At 45.6% G+C, this 24,173-nt stretch overlaps 1 protein-coding gene across 4 annotated transcripts in view; it reads right to left on the bottom strand.

Moving 5' to 3' along the window:
* LCLAT1 (lysocardiolipin acyltransferase 1) overlaps window positions 1–24,173 on the bottom strand; it is a 1,406,982-nt gene that overhangs the window by 1,271,463 nt on the left and 111,346 nt on the right. The window contains exon 4 of one of the 4 annotated variants that reach the window (XM_069608660.1): window positions 2,826–2,983. The exons of the other annotated variants lie outside the window; for them this stretch is intronic. The gene's annotated coding sequence lies outside the window, so the exon portion shown is untranslated. The remainder of the gene's footprint in view (window positions 1–2,825; window positions 2,984–24,173) is intronic. 4 annotated transcript variants of the gene reach the window in all.

The raw sequence follows: 24,173 nt of genomic DNA, 5'->3' as shown, positions 1-24,173 counted from the left end.
CCGTCAAAAGCCATGTTAAGGAGTCTAGATTGCACAACCGGTGTAAATCCAGATTTCCTCAACCGCGCAAATCTGCGAATTGCAGTGCTGTTGCCATTGCTCTGCTGATGCTGTCAGCAGAATCCAGACCCGACTCGCACATAGCTTCCTTGCCGTCTCTAACAATAGCCAAGAAACTGTCTCTTTCCTCCCCTTCGGGAATATGCTCAGCCGTCATAGAAATACAGTCCCATAGAGTGAAAGAAATCTTTGGCAAGGCATGTGTGGAGTTGACTGACTTAAGAGCCATGCTCCCAGCAGAAAATACTGTCCTTGCCCATGCATCTACTCTTTTTGTCATCCCTATCTGGAGGGATGGTTGGGTAAGCTGCCTGTTTTGAGGTTGCAGTAGCTGCCTACACCACCAGACCTTCTGGGGTGTGGTGTTTTGACAAGTAGTTGGGGTCACTACTAGATGGGCGGTATTTTCTTGTTAAGATCTGGTTTACTGCCGGACTGGACTCCGGCGTCTCCCTACTGGCAGACACTCGTTTTTGAAGCGCAATGTGGAAAGGTCAAATGGGATCCATTTGCGGACCCTTATCAAGGATGTCTGTTAGATCATCCTGCTTGAAGGGGAGGATAGGTCTACTCATTCCAAGTAATCTACAACTTTAGACATCAACTAGCTCTGGTGAAGTGTCCACTCCACTTGCTGTTTATAAGTTGTCAAAGATTTTTTAGCCTCGACTCCTCTGATATAAAGCTATCCAGGACATTTGGTCTACTATATTGTAACCCAAATGACGCATTGTTATCTGGTGGCTCATTTTCCTCATAAAGGAGTATATGTTTTATCTGTTATGTACGTCGAAGGCTTCAAAACTGTTGAACTCGATGCTCGAGGAGTTGTCGATATTTTCAATGAAGTCGTTTTTGACGTCGATGGCACCGAACGCTTCGATGGCATCGATGGTGTTGATGGCGCAGCTGGCGCCAATGAAGTAGCTGGCGTTGATGGCACAGCTGGCATCGAAGGTGCTTTGGCGTTGATGCGGCTTGAAGGATCGTTCAATGCTCTCTCATCGCGTCAAGGCCTTCGACGGCTCTCAATGTGGATTTGGCCTGCGTCCCGGGTTCGAGGGCACGCAGGATTTGGTTCGAGCCATTTCCTTACCGGCTATAGAAGGCGAGGTAGGAGCATGGCTTGTCGAGGGTTTTTGTTTTTCAAATATTTTTAGCATTTCTAGCCTGCATGCTTCCCATTCAGCAGGAGTGGAGGCCTTTGTGGGACAGGATATAGCTCTCTCAGCAGAGGAGTCCGACGAAGAAGTCGAAGTGGGCGACCTATAGTGCCTCTTCTTTGACTTCCACGATGATGAGTGGTGGGAGCCACTCCTCGACCTGGACCTTTTCACCTTCTTCCTTCGCGGAGAATCGCCTCTCCCATCTTCCGAAGAAGGTTTCTTCTACGGGGTAGTCAATGGGGATTTCTTAGGGTTTCTACCTACCGCCAATACCCCCTTTCCCTCCTTCATTACTTTTCCAGTCATTGATTTGCATTTTGAGCAGGCAGAGGTATTGTGCTCCACACCGAGACACTGCAAGCATACTCGATGTGGATCGGTTATCGACATCTTGGAACCGCAGTCCTGACACTTCTTAAACCCGGTCTTCGGGGTAGTAGGTGTCGAAGATGAAGACATTTTTTCGCGAATAACACTATTGAAGCGCACTATCATTCTTGAAGCATAAGCTTACTTGTAAAAACAGAACTGAAGCCAACGGGCGCTGCGCGTGCTATATATACCTTCAATAACATCATCCTGTAGACGGAGGACCTCGAGGGACATCAAGTCGACTGCATTGACGCACATCGCCCTCTGCCGAAAAAAGAATTCTGAAGCAGATGAAGCTGGATATTGAATATCAAAGATGTGAAATACGTGGGACGACACAATCCATTCGAAAAGTATTAGCTTTATATATCCAGTTGCTTTTTTCATGTGCAAAGTGCAATTGTAGTACTATATTTTGTTTGGCAGCAGCGAGCGCCTTCTGGTCCCAAGCACACGCCATCAGCTGACAGCTTATATGTGCATTTTGGTCATCCCTGACCAGGGCGGTCACTGCTGTCATTTTTAATGTCCTCTTTGTAGGTCCAATAATTTTGCTTAAATAAAAACAATCTAACCTGCACATGACAATATGCACACCTGAATGAGAATCGATAGCCTAGCATGCTATGATGAGCAGTCCTGTGGTTCGTAGGCATTCCAGTTGCATCGTTAATCATGTTTCCAAGTTTGATAAATATATTTTTTAGTTAGTGCTTAATAGTCTCTATGGATTTCGATTTGTATATGCATCCCCCTTTACATGTCCCCTGGTGTTTTCCTTTCAACATCATAAGTCTAATGCATATCGCGATCTCTAGGCAGCCCACACGAACTGGAAACCAGTTGATAACTGGTCAACTGGTAATCTAATCGGCTTGTGACAATAATTGCAAACATAACGTTAATGTGCGTAAGATACGGCTGTGTGGGCAGTCTCACCCTCAATATACAATTACATTCCTACAATATACCTTAGGAATCCTACTGGTGTATTTCAAATGTCAATAGTTCATGATATCCTGGTTAACCCTTTGCATTCTGGTACTTGTAGTTGTATGTGTACACATGGGAAAAACCAAAGTGCATTATGTAACAAGAATCCCAAGCAATGGGAGATGTACTCGTGGCTGACAAGGGACGGCTTGTGACCCCTTACTCATGCAGCATCTCTGGCCAAAGGCCAGCCCGCAACGCCACATTGGGTCGAGAGAGGGACGAAGGGCTTACCTTTGATGGCGCTGATCAGCGTTTTCCCGTCCTTGATGACATCCTTGATGAACTTGTATGTGCAATCAAGCTTCTGCTCGTAGCACTTCAGCCGCTCGGTGAAGTCGAGGCTGTCGGGGTAGCAGTCGCTGAACCCCAGTGGTGGGTGGCCCATGGCGCTTGAAACACACACCAAAAAGCAGGGGGTCAGAATCCAAAAGCCTGGGAGTCTTCCCCACAACCTCTTAAAACCCGGTAAAAATAAGATAGCACTGAAAACCTTAGCGTATACAATGTACTGGCTTTATTTAAATATCACTTCAAACGCATGGAGGCACATCGCTCACTTCAAACTCATTCGCCTATTGGCGCTGTAAGTGTAGCAACAGAGACCAAGCAAGTATCTGTGGCATGCTTCTATTGCGTTAACATCTTGGTGAGGACATCCATTCGAATTACTCCATGTTTAAACTTTCCTGCATGCGATTTCACAGTAAGTAGGCGGTTTAGCGAGCAAATCTCTTTTCAGGGCAGATGGGCATCAGGCCTTGCTTTGAGCAGGCATAGCACGAAAACAAGCAATCCATTTCATTTGTAAAAAGGTTTTTTAAGAGTGCAAAGGACCTGCAGCTCTAACTTGACTTGAGAACGGGATAAACGTGCCATCATCAGTAGGGCATCGATGAGCTTCTGCCCTTCTTGCATAGTGCACAAACTCCAGTTCAACTCATACAATTGATCCAAAATTGATGTGGCCAATTTAACTGTGGGCCCATTGCCCCTTTAAGAAAATGTGTCATGACTGTGTCATGACGGTGTTCAAAAAAAGGGGCTCTGCTAGCACGTGAGAGGATGTGCAGCAGAGCACCAGGAAGTGGCAACTCGGTTTCCGAGTTTTCTTTTGTGTTGTCGTGCCATGCGACCACGGCCTGTGTTGCAGCCCCGGCCTGGGTAACCCCAGAGCCGAGGCTGCTATCAGCTGGGTGCCCCCAGCACCTGGTCTCCAGGTCCTGTGATCCAGATGCTGCAGGGTGCCCCCTGCGGTCCTGCCACTGCGTGATTGCAGTCTCTTTGTCTTCACTGGCTGATCCCAGTAATGGGTGCGACTCGCCCGGAAGGGGAGGGTCGCCAAACTTATTTGTTCAGGTCAACCTAAGTCCCATTGTTGTTTTTTCAAGTAAAAGTGCCCCGTTCCCCATCAAGTGTCCGCCTGCTTGTCACATTGTGCTGCCTCCTCCAACAGTGTAGTTGGAAGCAAGACAACGTAGCAATGTATCAAGTTGGACTACGAGTACGCCCAGGCGCCAGCCATTCGAGAGTGAGCAGAGCAGCCCAGCCCAGGCCCCCCTTCACAAGACAAAAAAAAAAGATTGAATTTAAACAAACACATGTGAAAAGGGGGAAGAGGAGTGATGTTACAGGCTGTGATATCCCAGGAGGCAACACTTTCCTGGTGTGTAAAATATCTTGTTTGGTAGACTATCCTGGTAGGCAGGCTATCCCAGTGGGGAGAACTATCCTAGGAGGGGTGTACTATTCTGGGGGGAGAACCATCCCGGTAGTGATCTATCCTGTGAGGGGTTTGGAGGGAGATACCAGTGGTAGACAACACTGCTGGGGTGGGGGGGGGGGGGGGGGCACAACTATAACAGTTTGCAAAAACTATCCTGGTGGGCAGACTATTCTCGCAGATGAGCTATTCCAGGGGAGCTATCCTGAGCGGTGATCTTCGGCTGGAATGGCAAGGTTTCAAAGTAGCAAAGTTTGAAGTTACAAGGTCACACAGTGTCAGGTTCTAAGTAGCAATGTTTTATAGTGGCAAAATTCAAAGTGTCAAAGCTAGACTATTAAAGTTCGAGATGCTCCAAGTACTCGAAGCGTATTGCAGCCTTGTCATTGACCACCAGCTCTAATTCAAGCAGGTCCTGCAGAAAGTACTTAACCTTGTAGCCCACACTGGATTAAACATCCTGCACTCCAAGGCTATAATGTGGAAGATGTCCGTGCAAGTTTTTTACATAGGTCTTAACATTTACTAATGGCCTTCAATCCTCATACTGTGCATAGGACTTTCGTTGTTCCCTTAAATCTCAAACTGCCCACTGTCATAACATCGCTAAATCATTAAGTTGCGGTGGCACCTTCAAATTCAGAGCTTACGGAAACAGCAAAAGTGGCTATATTTGCATAGCACACTTTACAAACAGGATCATATCTGGGCACTGATAACTGGTATTATCCATTTTAAATTATATTGAGCCTCCTTGTACCCTACACCACTGTACCACCCTTCCTTCCTTCATCTCACCGAAGCACACCTCAGAGGAAACTAATCCTACTGAAAGGACATCCTACTGCACACATTAAGAAGCACTCCGCTTTTTGAAGAGCAATTGATGGCCATTATAGGTAATTTGTCTAAGGACATCTCTCCTTTTATCATCCTTGGTGACTGCAATCACTGGCTTAATAACCCCCTTGACGAAGCCTCCCAGGATCTAATCTTATCCCTGGAATCCATTGGCTTCCAACAACAAGTCCACAGCGCCACTCATAAGGGTTGTAATATATTGGACTGGATCACTACAAAAAAATCTTTATATTAATGTTTCTACAATTGTGGAATGTATATGGTCAGATCAACACTTTGTCAACTTTGAATGCCTGACTCAAGCACCAGCACCCCGTACGCCTAATAAGAATAACTATATGAAAACCTGGCGCAACCAGAAGAATGTGACACATGCTGCTTTCAAGGAGTTGGTGATTCCGCGTCTCCCCTCACGACAGAAACACTACTCCCTTGATGAATTCTCCATGTTATTCAGGTCAGCTAACAACACTGCATTTGATATGCTCGCCCCTCTTAAACCAGCAGAATTGAAAAAATCCACCAATCAGAACAAGTGGTTTTCAGAGGATATTCTAGTAGCCAGACGTATAAAACGGACAGCTGAAAGAACCTGGAGAAAAGTTACTTCCACTGAAAACATGATGCGTTATAAACAGGCTGTCAAAGAAACAATCCAGAATGCCAAAGCAAATCATCTAAATGATAGAATTCATAACGCCAAATCTCACACTAAAGAAATCTTTTCCTCACCATCATAGTCCTCCTTCCTAGCTCTTCGACCATCATAATACTTTTTCTACGCCCCAGTACTAGTCCTCCTTTGTCCTAATCCTTCATCGTCCTAGTCATTCAACCCAGGCCATCATAGTAGTCTTTTGTCCTAGAGCTTCGCCCTTCACCTCTAGCCTTATTGTTGTCTTTCGTCTCCTTTAGTGTGTGTGTCTCTCTCTTCATCCCAGACATTCATTGTAGTCCATGGTCCTAGACCTTCACCCTGCACCTCTAACCTTATTCTTGTCCTTTATCTGCTTCCTCCTAATCAGACTCTCTCGCTCTCTCTTTCTCAACATGTCACTGGAGAGTGGGGTGCCTATCGGGATGCAAGAGAAGGCGAGGAAAGAAAGACTGCATGGAAAGTTTGTAAGGGGACTGGAAGTATAAGATGCATATCCCCTATGCCCCCTCAAGCCTGCATACGGCTCTTCGTGTGGCATTTCTACACTTTGCAACTGGAGCCCTTGCTGTGATGGAGGGTCTGAGGTAGGCCTGGATGTTAAGCTCTAATAGTGTGGCAAGGGTGGGAGAAGAAGAGAGAAACCAAGAACCAGTTTCCCCCCTTTGGAAACAATCTGTTGAGGGAAGCCCTGCTCTTATTCCGCCTTCTTGTGACAGCATGTTGTTATTCAGACTACTGATATCCTGCAGCATTGCAGCAAGTTACCTCCAAAGTTAGATACTTGCCAGTGGTTTTCTGTTGCTTCCAGAATTTCAACATCAGAAGCAGAACCTGCAAGTTCGCTAGACTTCCACAGAAATCTGCCCCACAGATAGATGGATCCACTGCGTTGTCACCATGAAAGACTGTGGTACTTTACCCCAGGAGCTGTGGTACATCAAAGTCCCAGGAGCTGGGCTTCCTCACTCCATTATGGTGTGCTGAGAAGACCTGCAGTGTGCGCTTCCTGCGCACCCCCTCTGCGTCATCTGCTGCATGTCCTCCGTTGGGACTCATCATTTGCTGCTGCCGTTTCCGCTGGTTCGGTGCACCACCCGGCATGCACGAAGTGCCTCTAGAGCGTTCTAGCCTTGAATATCCCATTTAAAAGGTGACCTTCATAGGGATCAGACTACTCCTGTTTGCCCATGTTCATTCCCGATCATGTGCCGACTAGCCACTTATCCATCTATTTTCTTTTCATATTCCTTCGTCTTCATGCCCTGTCCTATTCCATCTTGGATAACCCACCATACATTTCCTCAGTTATCCTCTGCTCGCCCACGCAGTCTACCTAATCTTTTCTGTACCCTAATCACTTCTGAAGCTCTCCCCCAGTATACATTTGGTCCTCTGAATGCTCGTTTAGTTTGCAACAAATCTCACTTTATCCTTGACTTGTTTTTTTCGTTGTAATTCTCCTTTTCTCTGCTTAACCAAAACCTGGATTACCCCTGACAATTGTTTTTATTCCAGCCTCCACCTCGTTCTCCCACAGTCCTTGCCAATGTAGGCGTGGCAGGGGCACAGAATGCTCTATAATTCTTCCTAGACTCTTCTACCTCCTCCTGCAAGACTGCCAATTTTTCAATCCTTTGAGTATAATTTTTCTTCCTTTTCTAATCCCTTCCCTGTTTTGCTTCTTGTTGTTTGTCGTCCTACTGGTCTAGTTACTGGTTTTCTTGAATATCTCCTCTTATCGCACCTTCGTCGCCTCTCTTTCTTCTTGGGGACTTCAATCTCCCCTCCTCTAACTCGTCTTCCCCTTTTCTGCTTTCACTCACTGATTCTTATTTGTATTTTCTTCCCTCCCCTCCTCATCAGTCTGGTTCTTGACTCAATCGTCACTTCCCTTTTCCTCTCCTGTGTCTTCCTACCCCTTTTATGCCTCTGATCATTTACTACTCTCTTTCTACCTCTTCTCCCCCCGGTGTCCTCTTCTTCCTCGACTATCTTTACTCGTCATAATCTCTCTTCATTTGACTCTGAATCTTTTCTTTCTTCCCTGCACTCTTCTATCAATTCCCATCTTCTCTCACATTTCTCCTGATATGGCTGCTAGTACTCTGCATTGCTCTGTGCTATCTTTCCTTGACTCAGTCTCTCCCCTGCACCCTTTTATCCTACTCTTAAAACTCCTCTATTCCTGCCAACGTCCGACCAATTTCACTTCTGTCATTTGTCTCAAATTCTTGAGCGGGCTACCTATGCTCAGGTAACCCACCATCTTAATCTTCACTCCCTTCTCCTTCCTCTTCAATCGGACTTCCATCTGTTAAACGAGGCATCTTGTGAGTGCTGGGTACCTGTTCTTCCTGGTGAGGAGGCAGCCAGACTGTCGATGTATCCTGAGGCAAAGAACTAGAAACGCGGAGCACTAACCCAATACCTTCCCGGTTGCATCAAACAGGACGAGGCTGGAATACCTCCCAACGCTACGGGATGGCACTTTTCTGATTTTCCTGATGTCAGGACAGTGCAAGCACTGGCAGAGAAGGCCGCAAGATGGTTCAACTGTAGTTCAGGTGTGGAATGGAGGTTCGAGAGACAGAGGTACACAGGTTCCAGGAGGCAGGACGATGAGGTTCCAAAAACGGAACAGTCAACTGGTTCCAGAAGGCAGGGTACCAAGCAATGGCATAAGACAGGGCAATGACAAGAGGCTGACAGCCAGGAGTCAGCCAGGAGAGGCCAAAGGGTGTCAGGTGTGGGAATCCAGGAAACCAGAGAAGTGAGCGGGAATACCCCAGATGGAGAGACAGGGAACCAGAGAGCAAGGACCCAAATCTGACCCAGGGTAGGGATCCCAACCAAACCCACGGAAGGCACAGGGACCAAGCAGACAAGGAGCAGGCCAACCAAAAGACAAGGAAAAGAGAACAAGGCAGGGTCAAAAAGCAAGGACCAAGAACTAGTACGGAGGAAGGAACACGATCAGGGGACTGACCGCATTGAGACACAGTGCATTCTCGCAAGCAGAGCTCGGATATAGGTCCGGGTCCATAACGAGGCTTGGAGCGCAAGCCCTGGTTGCTAAGCAGACTGTGCATGCACCGAGAGTCAGGCACGGAGGCCCTCGTATGCGCAGACCCGCGATCAAGGCTGCACCCAAGGTGCCGGAGACCCGGACCGGACTAGCCTGTGAAAAACGCATCAGGGGGTAAAGCCTCCAATGTCGGGGTTTGCCGGAACTGGCGACCCTGCCTCCCAGACCCGGTGAGTGGCGTAACACCACACCCCCTCCCAGGATGGCCAGAAGCCCCAGGCTTCCAGGGATGCCGGAGAAAAAAATCACGAACCAAACGTGGGGCATGCCAGGTGCGATCACATCCTGGGTAGCCCTTTCAATAAGCCAAAAACTGAAGTACACTACATCCGATCTGTGAATCGCATATCTCCTGCACTTCGAACTCTGTGACCCCTTGTATGCTAATTGAGGCAGGACGAGAGCAAGAACGACCATCGGTGTCTGGCACATAGGGTTTCAGGAGTGAAACGTGGAAACCAGGGTGGATATGCCAAGAGGGAGGTAATTGTAGGCGGAATGCCACTGCAGACAAGCACTTGGTGAAAATAACGGGGTGCCAGTTTGGTAGGCAAATTGCATACCGGTAGGTTCTTTGAGGATAACCATACCAAGTTTCCAACCCAAAGTATGGGCCCAGGGGAAAACCTCTTGTCAGCCTGTGCTTTCATGCGCTCTTGTGCCTCCGCAAGAGTACAAGCTGCCAGTTTGTGTTGGTTATGAATGGGGGTCACCATCTCATCGGCAGACGGAACTGCGCTAGGTAACACTGGGCGGAAGGGCAGCAACTTGGGATGTAGTCCAAAGGAACTGGAGACAGAATGGAGAGTTATTCTATGCCACTTCAGCAGTATCTAGATGGTTCAACCAGTTGTCCTATGAGACATTAGCGTAACACCAAGTACTGCTCCAGTGTTTAGTTCGTCTATTCAGTCTGTCTGTTGGTCTGAGAGTGGGATACCCTAAGCACAGTGCCCGCCGAATGTCTAAATGGTGACACAGTTGGTTCCAAAACAAGGAGATGAACTGAGAACCACAATCCAGCAGTATCTTCTATGGGAGACCATGAAGACGATACACTTCCTGATGGAAACGTCAACCCATTGGAAAGGGGCAGATGAACGATAAAAATCAGTCACGATGGTATGCCACGGGTAAGGAGGTGTTTCAATACGTTGCAGGAGGCCCAAAGGTCTTTTGCGTGGGATCTTGACTTGAGCGTAAACAAAACAGGAATCCACATATTGTTTTACCTGACTGGCCCATCCCGGCCCCCAGGACTGTCAGGCAATCAATTCCTGAGTGGCTTGGACTCCTCGTTGGCCACAGATGATGGAATTGTGATGGAATCGTGAAAGCCTTGTAGTATTGCCATCCGAAGGCTGACAGTGGGGACATATAAACGATCCCGAAAGAATAGCCCCGTCACGTTCACATACTTGAAGTTGATGTAATAGCCCCGGTCTGGCTGGATCCGACAGGCTGTCCTTCAAGAGGAACTGTAGATGTGGTGCAAGGGTCAGCAGAAAATGTTTCTGGGCCATCAGCAGGATATCAACATTCTCCAGAGAGCGTGATGGTGCATCCGCCTTCAGGTTTTGGGCACAGGGAATATATGTCAGCACAAAATCATAGTGAGAATAAAAAGGCCCAGCGAGCCGGTAGAGAGGTTCGACACTGCAGCGAGCGTAGGTACTGTAGGTTTCTGCGATTGGTGCAAACCTCCACAGGAAATCTCCCCCCCCAGAAGATGTCTCCATTCTTAGAATGCAGCTTTTATGGGCAAGAGTTCTTTCTCAATTACTGCATAGTTCCGTTCACTTGGGTTTCCGTGTGCAGTAGGCTACGGGATGTTCGATTCCAGAATCTGGGTCTTGCTGTAGCAGCACTGCTCCAATGGCGAAATTGGATTTGTTGGCCTCAACTAAGAATGGTATCTCAATGTTGGGATGCCGAAGGATGGGTGCCTACATAAAGGCCTTCTTTAGTTCCTTTAAAGCTGCATCTGCCTGAGAATCCCAGAGGAAGGGCCTCTTGTTGCTGGTTAAGCGAGACAAAACTGACGTCAGGTGCGAGAAATTGGGTATAATCCGACGCTAGAAATTGGCAAAGCCCAAACACCACTGCAACGATTTCAGATTGTGAGGTTGATTCCAGTTTTTTATAGCTCGCAATTTGGACAGATCCACCTGAACTCCTGTACTACTGACCACATACCCCAAGAATTCCATGTTTTCCTGATGTAAAAGAAATTTTTCGGCCTTGGCAAATAGATGGTTAAGTGACAGCCTAGATAGTACCTCCTTAACATGACTGACGTGTTCCTCCGGGATGGAGCAAAAGATGAGTTTGTCGTCAAAGTAAACCCACACTGTGACGCCAATCAGATGAGAGATCAGATGAGAGATGTCATCCATGAAGCATTGGAAGATGGCCGGAGCATTACATAAACCGAAAGGCATGACTCAATATTCGTAATGCCCTGAGGGTGTCGTGAAGGCTGTCTTCCACTTGTCCCCTTCCTTGATATGAACCAAAGGTCCAACTTAGTGAGAATACGAGCAGCATGAAGGGATTCCACAAGGTTACAGATTATGGGTAAGGGATACCTGTGCTTGCATGTTATATTATTCAACTGACGATAGTCAATACATAGACGGACGGTTCCTTGCTTCTTCTGTACAAAAACAATGGAAAGCCCGCTGGAGATTTGGATTGCATGATGAATCCCTTCTTGAGACATTCCCCGATATATGATTGCAGGACCTCTTTCTCAGGATGGAGCCAGTGAATAGATCTTCCCATGGGGAACCACTGTGTTGGGAACAGTCAAAATGCCTATGAGGTAGTAGAGGGATAACCCCAGTTTCATCAAATACTTAGTGTGAATACTCCAGAGGAACCATCTAGATGGAACAGAGACAAGTGGGCATGAATTGAGAGTATGGGGGAAAGGCCATCAAGAATGACTGAGAAGCACCAGAGGAACAACACTCTCGGGTACAGCTTGTGGAAGCAAACACCAAAGTCTGTTTCCCAATTGATGTGGGGATTGTGGTACAATAGCCAAGGCAAACCCAGCACTACTGGGTAAGAAGGCAATTTGATGACATCCAAGGAAATATGCTCTTAATGTTCATTGATCCATAAAGGCAACCTCCCCGTATGCTGGCAGATGGGACCGAAGGCTAGCTGAGTTACATCAATGACTTTCACTACTTTGGCATGTTCCTTGCGTCTGAGAGGAATGCTGATGTTGGCTACAAAAGATGAATCAATATAGTTGTCTGAAGCACTGCAATCCAGCAGAGCCAATGAGTGTATGCTCTTGTTCTGCCATGCAATCCGGATTTCTAAAACCAACAAAGCTACAGAATGCATGCGTAGAAGGACTGGAACAGAAGAATGGCCTGCCGTTGCCTTCCCCATACATGACAGGCCTGTTCGTTTTCTGACTTCCTCGAAGGGCGTAAAGGGCAAGGCGCCAAATGCCAGATCATACCTGCGGCTCCACAGTAGAAGCATAAACAGTAGGCTCGTCATGGCCTCTTTTCGGTCTCTGACAAAGGACCTCTTACAGCCCCCGGCTGCATTGGTTCTGGACCCGTTTAGTTTGGTAGGACCTGGAAGTCCCAGAGGAGTCACTGAAGGCCTGGAATAATATCTCTCATTTCTGCATCGTTCACCTCTTCTCTCTGTCAGCCTATGGTTGATGCGTATTCTGGTTCTGGAATATGCAATAGCTCATCCTTATGTTCATCTCCGAGGTCTCGATGGAACAAAGTCTTCTGTGCGATTTCAGGACATTGTGAATCAGTTTCCAACTGTCGGAATCAACTGATATAGGCTATAATATTGACGGAACCCTGTTGGATGTCCATCAGCTGGTTCTGAGCTACTGAAGCCAGGTTAGGTGATTTGAAGACATTAAAGAATGCCTTTTCAAAGGCTACAAAATCATTCAAGATGGGACTGTTGGAGGAGACCAGAGGGGCGCCACACTCAAGCGCGTCTCCAGTTAAATTGCCTACGATATACCAGATCTTGGCTTTGTCCTGATTGAAATTAGCATGCCGGAAGAGGAAATGTATTTTGCAGTGATTGTAAAATACAGCCACTCATTGAGGGTCGCCATCATACTTCAAGGGAGAAGTGTATTAGTGTGTGCCATGGCACTCTGCAACAAATGGTGCGACAAGAGGTGGGAACAGCATCCTGAGGCACAGAGAGATGTTTTCCAGGTGTAGAGCGGTCATGAAAAAAATGGTTTGCTGCCCCCCCCCAGGCCTTCACCAAGTGCCCCCCTCATCTGTGCGAGCTCCCCCTCCTCAGATGGCCTCCTCATCTCCCCTGTCCTCTCCCTTTCCCCCCAACACACCCTATTTATGTGACGCAGTTTGCTTTGAGATGTCGGCTATTCGAGGCTATAGTTGAGGCTGCAGAAAGCTTTGTGTTGCAATCTCAGTCCTTAGACCCACTCCAACTCCCAAATTTCACTTGGTGTCCACTAGCCACCTCCACCCACTTCTAACCTGAACGTATTTGCATGTTTTTTGACCTGCAAATAGCTTTTTTCCTGCGTTCCACGTTCCCATATCCTCGGCTATAGCCGTGGATATCTCTTGCATTGAGAGAAAAACAAGATGGCGGTCGTTTCATTTCTAAAAAACCCTGGTTTTCGGTAAATCCCGGAGATATCGCAATCTATTTTTGGGAAGGGGCACCCACTTCTCTGTTAAATATTTAAAAGACTACTACAGGGAATATCCCAAAACCAGGCATGGATCGCTAGTCAACGCTTTGTGTCAAAGATGTTTTGTACCTGGTCCGAATCCGTCCAGCGGTTTGGGCTGTGTGCTTTGGCAAAAGTTTACCTTGTTTGTCTATGGGAAAATTAATGGGAAGTAGGCCGCACTTGGCAAAAAAACAATTTTGTTGACAATGACTTATTTTTTGACAAATTTTTACGAAACTTTGCAGTAGAGATATATATATATATATATATATATATTAGATTTTTTTGGACCTTGAATCGAAAAAACCTAAAAGGCCATAACCTTGATGAAGAGTTATACACATACTTAGGAACTTGAGGGAAATGGTTTATCAAGAACTAATGATCATTTTTAATTGTTCTTATTGCCTCGTGGAAATATTCTGGGTCACTAGTGTATATTAATTTCAGTTCATTGTTTAACTGTCAGTTTGGAAATCTACAAGAACTTTACAAAGCAAGGCTTGGTGGTATGATGCTTTTATTACATCTTACTTAAGATTTTAACAATTTGTGATTAGTGCCTGGCTGTGGTTATATGATTGTTCAATCAATGGTGTTTATATGTGTTTTTTATTCATTTTAAATTTCTACTCCGTGGTGGTTCCCGTACAAAGATAATGAGAATGGTCTCTAGTAATAGTTAATTTTTGCTACCAATATTTAAATACAGAAGTCCTAGCTTGGATTCATGCTTATATAGATGTTAATTTTACTCACAGATTATATTTGCATTATGCACTTTACTACTCTACCTCCAGTGAAATTTCATTTGCACTATGCACTTTATGAATCTTTTTAAAGTGAGAACTTTATGCAAATGTGCACTTTAGGTATGGTTACGCGAAGCTAAGCACTATGCACCGTATTGATTAGCATTCAACATATACTAATATGTAAGGCTTGATTTATGTACTTTATGACCTGTTTACAGTTTATTAGCATTATGCACTTTATTGTAAAGGTCCAGACTTTTTGTCTGTCCATAAAGGTTCATACACTATTCGCCTTAAAAAACATCCGTAACTGAAGTGGTTGCATTGTTGACTCACGTTACTTTTACCTCAGGCAACGTTTAAATATGAGCGATAAAATTTGGTAAAGATGCCTAAATTAAACAACGCACTACTGAACACATAAGAATGGTTTAAAAAGGCTGGGAATCCAACTATACTCCCACGGTTATGGCTGCCTTTACAAATGAGTATTAGTAACCAAGTATATGCGAGAGCTGTTGCAATAGCCATTACAAAATGGCAATCATGTCAATTAGCTAAAATAGGCTGAGTTCTGGTAGCAACGAAAACTAAAAAGGGACCACCACTGGTAGTAGAACCATAGAGTTGGGTAATGATGGGTGTATTTACACAATGTCACCGAGCACTCACTTGTACGTGATCAAGCAGCAAGGAAGCTGTGAAACGCATTGTACAGTGTGGTTTCTACCTTGGCTAATGCCGTAATAAAACTGGATATGTTTTAAGGACAATTTATTGCTTTTTGTCTTCAATAATGGACGAAGCATTTCTCTGGCAAGTATTTCATTGTTTGGAGTGCCATCCTCTCTGGGGAAAAAGAAGAAATCATGTTTTCCCTTTTTTTGGAATAGATGTCTTGAGACTTTTTTCTTGCAGCCAGAGTGAGAGGCACTCCCCCGTTCTGTGAAGAAACACCAGGAACTCATTAGTTTATCAAAAAATTGTCCTCTTTATTTATAGACCATGCACAGCACATGACTATTAGTAAAAACCACCTAAAGTGTGGTGTTCCAAAAATGTATGGCCCCAATTGACGCGTTTCGCTGTTACCTCACCGCTTGTTCACACCAAGTGATCCATACAATCAGTGCTGTTTAAAAACACCCGATGTGACAGGAAGTTTAACATGGAAAAAAAACTTAGTGGCCAAATGTTTTAAAAATCGGCCATCTTGGAATGTGTTCAGTAATTCGCTAGTAGTTGATGTCACATTTACATTTAAAATTCGCATTCGAAAACCCACTATTTAAGTGTTCATGCCATTACACATCAATCATCATGAAAACAGTATATAGTGCAATGTGCAAACAGTTGATTAAAGTGCCTAGTGCCTTTGGAGCTTCCCAACCTCATATAATTGAGTGGGCTCTGCCCATGTGCAAATACTGCAATATTAAAGTGCATCATGCTACTGTTTTTATACATAAAATGCTTAGTGCATCCATGCTATCGATTTACATTATTTAATTTATGGCATAATCATAGTGGGTTCCGGGAGATATTTCTACCTTGACGCCATCAGCGAAATTAAAAATGAGGGTGTGACACAGAGCATATGCTCACTAATCTAGCATACCTGTATCAGGTCTATATAGAATGCCAGTCTTTTTACATTTAGCCATACTTAGAAATCTTAGTAGGATTCCAGCCGGTAACATCGAGGCATCATATAGTATCATTTTCTTTTTTTTATAAGTGTAAAAGACATAATGTCTGCAATTAGTGATACTTAGTTAAAATTCAGCATATTAGAATTGATTAAAATTGTTGTTAATACAAATAAAATTCATTTTTAAACATATACCAAGAACCTATGTGGGTATTGGATAGTGAATTCATGCTGATGTTTTTAAGATGTTCGTACTTCGTGGACAATAGACTGTAAACCGTTCTCAATGTTGGAATCTACCAGCTCCTCTTACCAAAGATGCACTGTTGGCAACACCTTTCCTTTTCGTGAAAACATTTCCTGACACATGACTCACCAATAAAAACATTATTTAAGAATCACCCTGAGTGCATAAAACCGAGAGAGAAGGTCCCATACTTAGCCTTCATGTTGGACAGCTGCTTTTTATCTCAAACCATGATGTTTTGAGAAGAAAAAGAGAGAAAATTATATATATAAGAAGAGAAAAGAATAACAAGATGGAAGGAAAGACACATAGAACGGAGGAGAGTACAGAATAAAATAGAATAGGATGAAATAAAATGGAATGGAAATAGTGTCAGCCATTTGGGCATGAACATTTGCCCTCTCTACAGGAAATAAAGTGAGAGGTTAAGAGATCAAAAGAACACAATATTCAGCTGATAAAGAATATTCTAGATTGACTTAGTGACACAATTCTACTGTCCCAAAAATGTATACATTTCCTCGTCCATGTTATGGCCAATTGGATGTTTTGTTTCAAAGTCTAATATGCAACATGTCTCTTTCTTACGAAGTCTTTTTTCACGGTCACCTCCTCTTGGTTCTTTGTCAATCTTGTGAATGCCGAAGAAATAGAAACTCTGCAAATTATTGGCATGATGGTCCTTAAAGTGTTTGGCCATTGGGTAATTTGGGTCTTGGTGTCGGATAGCCCTTACGTGTTGCTGAATCCGTATCTTCAGCTTGCATTTGGTGCTGCCTATATACCATTTCTGGCAGGTGCATCCCAATGCATACACCACATACTCTGTCTGACACGTAATTGCATCCATTATCTTGATTGGGTTGCCCAAAATTGGATGCTTGTAGGTTGTACAGTTTTTGGCATACCTCTAAATGTTGCATTTTGTACATTTATAAAAACCCAATTTTTGTGTAGAAGGCCACATCCCTTTTGTCGGGGCTGCATCATTACTCATAAAACTTTGGACCAGGGTGTCCTTCAAAGAGCAGTTACGTCTGAGACTTAGTTCTGGGTGCAGTTTCAGATTGCTGGCAAGGTCTTTATCGACCAAGAGAATCTTCCAATGTCTCTGAAGTATACGTTTGATTTCCTGTGTTTCATTATCAAACGTCAAAATCAATCTTGTGTTTCTTTATCTGTTTTGGCTAATGTTTTGGATCCTGTGAGAAGGTTTCATCTTTCCTGCTTCCTAGCTTTTATATAAGCTTTTTCAATGACCTTCTTTGGATAGCATTGTTCAGAAAATCCATTTGCTGCAATTTTGCTTTCTTGATCATAGGCCCTCAATGTCGAGCTATTCCTTCCGATCCTTATGAATTCACCATAAGGTATGCTCCAAATTAAAGTTTTAGAGTGGCCATATATATATTACATGGCCACGGTAGTTATGGTTAAGTTGCTGTTTCCATAGGAAGAGCACTTTTTGGGCGGCTTATAACTTCGCTCCCCCTAGACGAATCCTCACCAAACTTTGCAAGAAAAGTATATGGCCCACTCTGAATTTTATTGCAAAGTTTGGTGAGGTTTGGTCCAGGGGGGGTAAAGTTATAGGGGGGTCTCAAAACTTCCTTTTTCCCATAGACATAATGGGAAAAAACTTTGCTCACGCCTACAGCCCAAACCGCTGGACGGATTTACACCAAATTTGCGGCGGGAGCAGCGGCTTGGTCCCGAAAGCGTGCTTTTTTTTAATTTGGTGTTAATCCGTCCAGTAGTTTTTTAAAAAATGACAAAAATGTAAGTGAAAAAAATTAGTGATATCTGTGTCCGCTGCGCGGACACACTTCCCTGTTCGCTCCGCGGACAGTGCGGGGATTCGGCAAGCGCTTGTGTGATGTCCGCAGACATCTGACGTGCTTTGCTATTGGCTGCCGTGAAGCGTGCAGTGCGTCGTATTGTGAGAGACGTCCGCCATCTTTGTTCATCGGTTCATCAGAGCGTTGCACAGTAAGCTCCGTGTGTTCCTCCCGTTCCCCCCACCCCCGCTCATGGCCCGTGTCTCCCTCCTTTCCCCCCCACCCCCGCTCATGCCCTGTATCTCCCCTGTTCCCCCCCACCCCCCGCTCATGCGCCGTGTCTTCCTCCTTTTCCCCCACCCCCGCTCATGCCCAGTTTCTCCTTCCCATTCCCCCCACCCCCTGCTCATGTCCCATGTCTCCCTCCTTCCCCCCACCCCCAGCTCATGCCCCGTGTGTGCCCTGTTCACCCCCACCCCCGCTCATGCCCCGTGTCTCCCTCCCGTTCCCCCCCACCCCCGCTCATGCCCCATGTTTCCCTGTCCCCCCCACCCCCGCTCATGCCCCGTGTCTCACTCGTGTTCCCCCCAACCCCCGCTCATGCCCCGTGTCTCCCTCATGTTCCCCCACCCCCGCTCATACCGCTCATGCCCCGTGTCTTCCTCGTGTACTCCCCCACCATAACTCGTGCCACCACCGTGCACTGCTAAGACTAACATCCACAACATCAAAGATGACATCACAAATGTCATTGATGACATCACTGATGGCATCACATGTCTGGCTCACTCTTTTTTCTTTTGCTGACATATCTAGGCCTCATGGTTTTCTTCAGTAACAATCAGAAAATAAACATTTGATTTTATTTGTAGACGTATCCTTCAAGTAGGTTCTTACAGTAATTCCCTTAGAGCACAGTCACATCATATGAAACATGTACATAGGGGAAGACAAGCTTGAAAGACAGCAATCCTTTTTGTGCATAAAGATAATCAATAGACTTATCAACACTTTCCGATAGTTCTGTTTTTTTATGGCTGTACTTTTCCTGTATATGGTCATATTTGTATACATTGTACTCACACTACTTTCCTTAGGGTCCAATCACATCAAGTCAAACATATACATAGGGTAAATAGCAGCTTTGAAACAGAGCAATCATTTATTTGCATGAAAATAATCAGTTAGATTATGAATTGTTTCTGCAACTACTTGTGCTTTTTTGCTAACTTAACTTTCCCTGTATATACCCATATTGGTATGTGTTCTTGTCTCTTTGTGTTTTGTCTATAGTAATGCAATTATGTAATACATGGGTTTTATTAGCTACTTATTACATATTTCACAGTACACAAAAATCTATTAAGAAAACAATTATCATTTCATTATTCAACATATTAACATTACGAGTATTATACCTTCATCTTGTACGCTGCACACAATGCTATGTTTCTGTATGAGTAGCTTAGTATACTAGATAGAACCCCATAATAGAATGCTATTTATATCAATGCATCGTTCAATGCACTAATTAATTAGGGTATGATATTTATTGCAATGATCCTTGACACTTTTTTCGCAACATTATAATAAGAATCCCTTGTACACATTTTTCATGAAAAGTACATACACATGATGTCATCAATGACATTTGTGATGTCATCTTTGATGTCGTGGGTGTTAGTGTTAGCAGTGCACGGTGGTGGAGCGAGTTATGGTTGCTTAGCTTACCATAACTGGCGAATTTCAAGGGTTTTTCGGTTTTACTTGGAACCATAACGTCCCTTTAACAACGTTTTTTCTCTGAAAATATATATATTATATATATATGATCACATACAACAATGACCATAATGAATGGACCTTTATAGCTATCCAAGGTCTCTGCAATCCCCTTTGCAGACCAGAGTGCGTTCCTCACCCCCTTTCTGATATATGGGATACATTACTCACCGTAATCGTATTTCTGATGCTTGTATCTGCTTAGATTCACATGCTGTGCATAGGCCGACATCTAGTGGAAGCTGCGGAGTATTACAGTTTGTTTTTCGAAACTCGAAAATGGGCGTCGACACAGGGCGTGCCAGTAATACTATCCCTAGTGTGACGTCCACTGTACCCAAGATCCCTCACGCGTCTAGGATCCTCAGATTGTATTTTTTCTGACATGAGGTAGCATGAGGAGTAGCGTGAGTACAGATAATCCAAGCAGATAAATAGAAAGGTAAGACTACAAGCAACCATGCGCCTTCTCTCAGAGGGGAGGAAGGGTGGGTCGCATGTGAATCTAAGCAGATACAAGCATCAGAAATACGATTACAGTGAGTAATGTATCCCTTCTGAGGCTTGTGGAATCCGCTTGGATCACATGCTGTGCATAGATTAGCGAGCAGTACCTGAAGAAGGAGGTGGGATGTGAGATGGGTCATGAGCAAATAAATGTCTTAGAACCGCTTGTCCCACTTGTATATCTGCCTTGGAATGGGTTTCAATGCAGTAATGCTGAGTAAAAGTGTGAATAGAGCTCCAAGTAGCTGCTTTGCAAATGGTGTCAAGGGGTACATTTGCAATGAAAGCCAGAGTGGCCCCAATGCCTCTAGTAGAGTGGGCTCTTGGCGTGAAAGGCAGAGATCTTTCAGAGAGTGAGTAACACAGCTGGATACAGTTAATAATCCACTTTGAGATGGCACCTTTAGAGACGCGATCCCCCTCTCTGCCTGCAGCTACGGAGACAAACAGTTGATCTGTTTTTCTTAGCGGTCTGGTTCTATTTACATAGTAGAGGACCGCCCTACGCACATCTAGGGTGTGTAGTTTCACCTCAGCCGAGCTTTGAGGGTCCTGGAAGAAAGCCGGAAGCTCGATGGACTGGTTTACATGGAATTTTGATATAAACTTAGGTGAGAACCTAGGGTGTGCGCGTAAAACCAGTTTGTCTTTATGGACAGTAAAGAAGGGATCCTGCACTGACAGAGCCTGAATTTCACTGACCCTTCTTATAGAAGTAATAGATACTAAGAAGGCCGTTTTATAAGTCAGGTGCTTGAGACTGCTTTTATGCATGGGCTCGAAAGGGGGTCCCATGAGTTTGGCTAGCACCACATTAAGGTCCCACCCTGGTGGTGGGTTTGAAATAGGAGGGTGAAGTCTCTTTACTCCTTCCATGAAGGCTTTAACTACTGGTACTTTCCACCACGAGACCTTGCTATGGGAAGTGGTGTATGCCGACAGGGCTGCCAGGTGTACTTTCAGTGAGTCAAAAACCAATCCTGCATCTAGCAGGTGGAGCATGCATGTAACAATAGTGGAAGGAGTGCAATCAACAGGGTTGATCTGTCTACTCTGGTACCAGATAACAAACCTCTTCCACTTGTCAAAGTAACAGTGCCTTGTGTTTGGTTTCCTAGATTCCTTTAGGATGTCCATACACCTCTGTGGTAAATTGAGATGTCCAAACTCTATGACCTCAGGAGCCATGCTGCCAGGTCCATTGAGTTGGGTTGCTGGTGCACTGTTTGACCTTGGTGCTGGGACAGTAGGTTGTACCAGGCTGGAAGTTTGATGGGCTCGCACACCGCCATCCTGCGTAGGTGTGGGAACCACGGTTGTCTTGCCCACATGGGAGCAACTAGGACGAGCATCATCGATTCTCTGTTCATCTTGTTCACCACTTTCCTGATGAGAGGAGTTGGTGGAAAAGCGTACGCAAACATCCCTGACCAGTTCATCCACAGGGCGTTCCCCTGGGAGTCTGGTTGGGGGAACCTGGATGCAAATCCTGGGCATTGTCTGTTTTCGCTTGTGGCGAATAAGTCTATAGTGGGGAAACCCCACTGAGAGACGATATCTTCTACGACCTCTCTGTGTAGAACCCATTTGTGTTCCTCTGGGAGGGAGTCTATGCTCAGGGCATCCGCTAGGGAATTGAGCTCCCCTGGAACATGTTGTGATGACAGGAAGATGTTCCGTCTGAGTGCCCATATCCAGATTTTCTGGGCAAGCTTGGACAGATTTGGCGAACGAGTCCCTCCTTGCTTGTTCAGGTAGAACATGGCTGTTGTGCTGTCCGTCCGGATTTGCACTGACAGGTTTAGTAGGTGGGGCTCGAACACTTGAAGCGCTCTGAATACTGCCAGAAGCTCTAGCAGGTTGATGTGGTTCTTGGCCACTGAGGGAGACCAGAGACCCTGAGCTGTGTGGTGGAGATGGTGAGCTCCCCACCCCGTCAGACATGCATCGGTAGTGACTACTGCCTGTACTTCGGGATCGTAAAATGGTTTCCCCTGTGTGAGATTCTCTCTTGTCCACCAGTGAAGGCTTTGTACTAGTGTTGGCGAAACGACCACTAGATCGTCCCACTGACCACTTGCCTGAGACCACTGTTTCGCCAACCATTCCTGCATGGGACGCATGCGCAGGCGTGCGTGGGGGACCAGGTAAATACATGACGCCATCATGCCCAGTAAACGCATTGCTTTGCGTACCGTTATTTGGCGACCAGACTGATAATGCGGAATTTGCAGTAGTATATTCCGAATTCTTTCCTCTGAAGGAAAGGTCAACCACTCTTGAGTATCTAGGATTGCTCCTAGGAACTGTTTGGAGGTGCTTGGCACCAGGCTTGACTTTTTCTCGTTGATTGAGAAGCCTAACTCGTGGAGGAGGTCGATAGTCCTTTGAATGTTTGTCCTGCAAATTACTGGGGTTTCCCCCTGTTATGAGCCAGTCGTCCAGATAAGGGTACACCGGGATTGTCTCCCTGCGTAGGTGTGAAGCCGCCACCGCCAGTACCTTGGTGAATACCCTTGGTGCTGAAGCTATCCCGAAGGGCAGTACCTTGAATTGGTAGTGTCGACTGTCCAACTTGAAGCGCAAGTACCTTCTGTGCGCTGGGAACAATGAAATATGAAAATAAGCATCTTTCATATCCAAGGTTGCCATGTAATCCCCCTTTTTTAGGAGGGGGATTACCTCTTGTAGCGTAGTCATACGAAACTTTTGGGGCTTGACATACTTGTTGGCAGGCCGTAAGTCCAATACTGGGCGCATTGTCAAATCTTTCTTTGGCACAAGGAAGTAAGTTGAATAAATACCCTTGTTTACCTGGTGTCCCGGGACGAGTTCTATCGCGTCTTTTTCTAGCAGAACAGCGATCTCCTCGAGGAGAATCTTCTGATGTTCTAAAGAGTGTACTCTTTGTCGTGGAGGATGGTTCCGGGGACGCTGCAGTAGTTCTATACAGTACCCTGTGGATACTGTTGACAGCACCCATCTGTCTGATGTGATCCCTTCCCAAGCCTGGGTGAAGTTGGAAATGCGTCCCCCTACTGGGGCTGCGTGAGAAGGGACCCTGAACTGAGCGTCACTGCTTTGGTGGAGGCGTGCCGCCTCCCTTGCTGGGGCTGCCTCTGCCTTTACCACGACCTCTCCTATTACCCCTGCCATAACCCTGGGTAGACTGTTGGCTGTTGTTCCACTGTGTACCCTGCCCCTGGGAATAGTTAGATCCTCTCTGGGAATTTTGGCCGCATGGGCAACGAAAATTACTATTCCCTCTCTGGTTAGGGGGTTTATTGGTTAACTGGCCAAGGGACTTGAGTGTCTCATATTCGTCCTTGGCATTGTTCAGTGCGTCTTCGACCGCCTTACCAAACAACAGATCGGCTTCCACCGGTTTGTCCAACAATGATGCCTGGGTTTCTGCCTTAAAACCAGACTGCCGTAACCACGCATGTCTCTTGATAACAGTGCTTTCTGCTATCAATCTGCCTGCGATGTCCGCGGCGTCAAAAGTTGCTTTCAAAATGCAACCAGACACGGCTCTACCCTCTGCGGAAATCCGAGCTAACTGGCCCTTTAAAGGTTCAGGAGCAGAGGCTATGAGTGCCGCGACTTCTTCCCGCTGATGGCAGTTGTAGCTGGCCAACAGGGTGGTGGAGTTTGCAATCCTTGCTTGATAGGCGGACGTTGAGGCTACTTTCCTGCCGAAACCATATAGTTTTTTGCTCTCCTTGTCGGGAGGAGCTTCGGACGATGACAAGGGTGTTCCAGCCCTCTTACGAGTGTAAGTGACAACTAGGGAGTCTGGCTTCAGATGTCCTCTTATATAG

Source organism: Ambystoma mexicanum, chromosome 4q (genome assembly GCF_040938575.1).
Source record: "Ambystoma mexicanum isolate Mex_15411 chromosome 4q, UKY_AmexF1_1, whole genome shotgun sequence".
In the NCBI taxonomy this organism is placed as follows: domain Eukaryota; kingdom Metazoa; phylum Chordata; class Amphibia; order Caudata; family Ambystomatidae; genus Ambystoma; species Ambystoma mexicanum.
The sequence above is the reverse complement of the archived record's forward strand: the minus strand, read 5'-3'. Positions and strand labels throughout refer to the sequence as shown.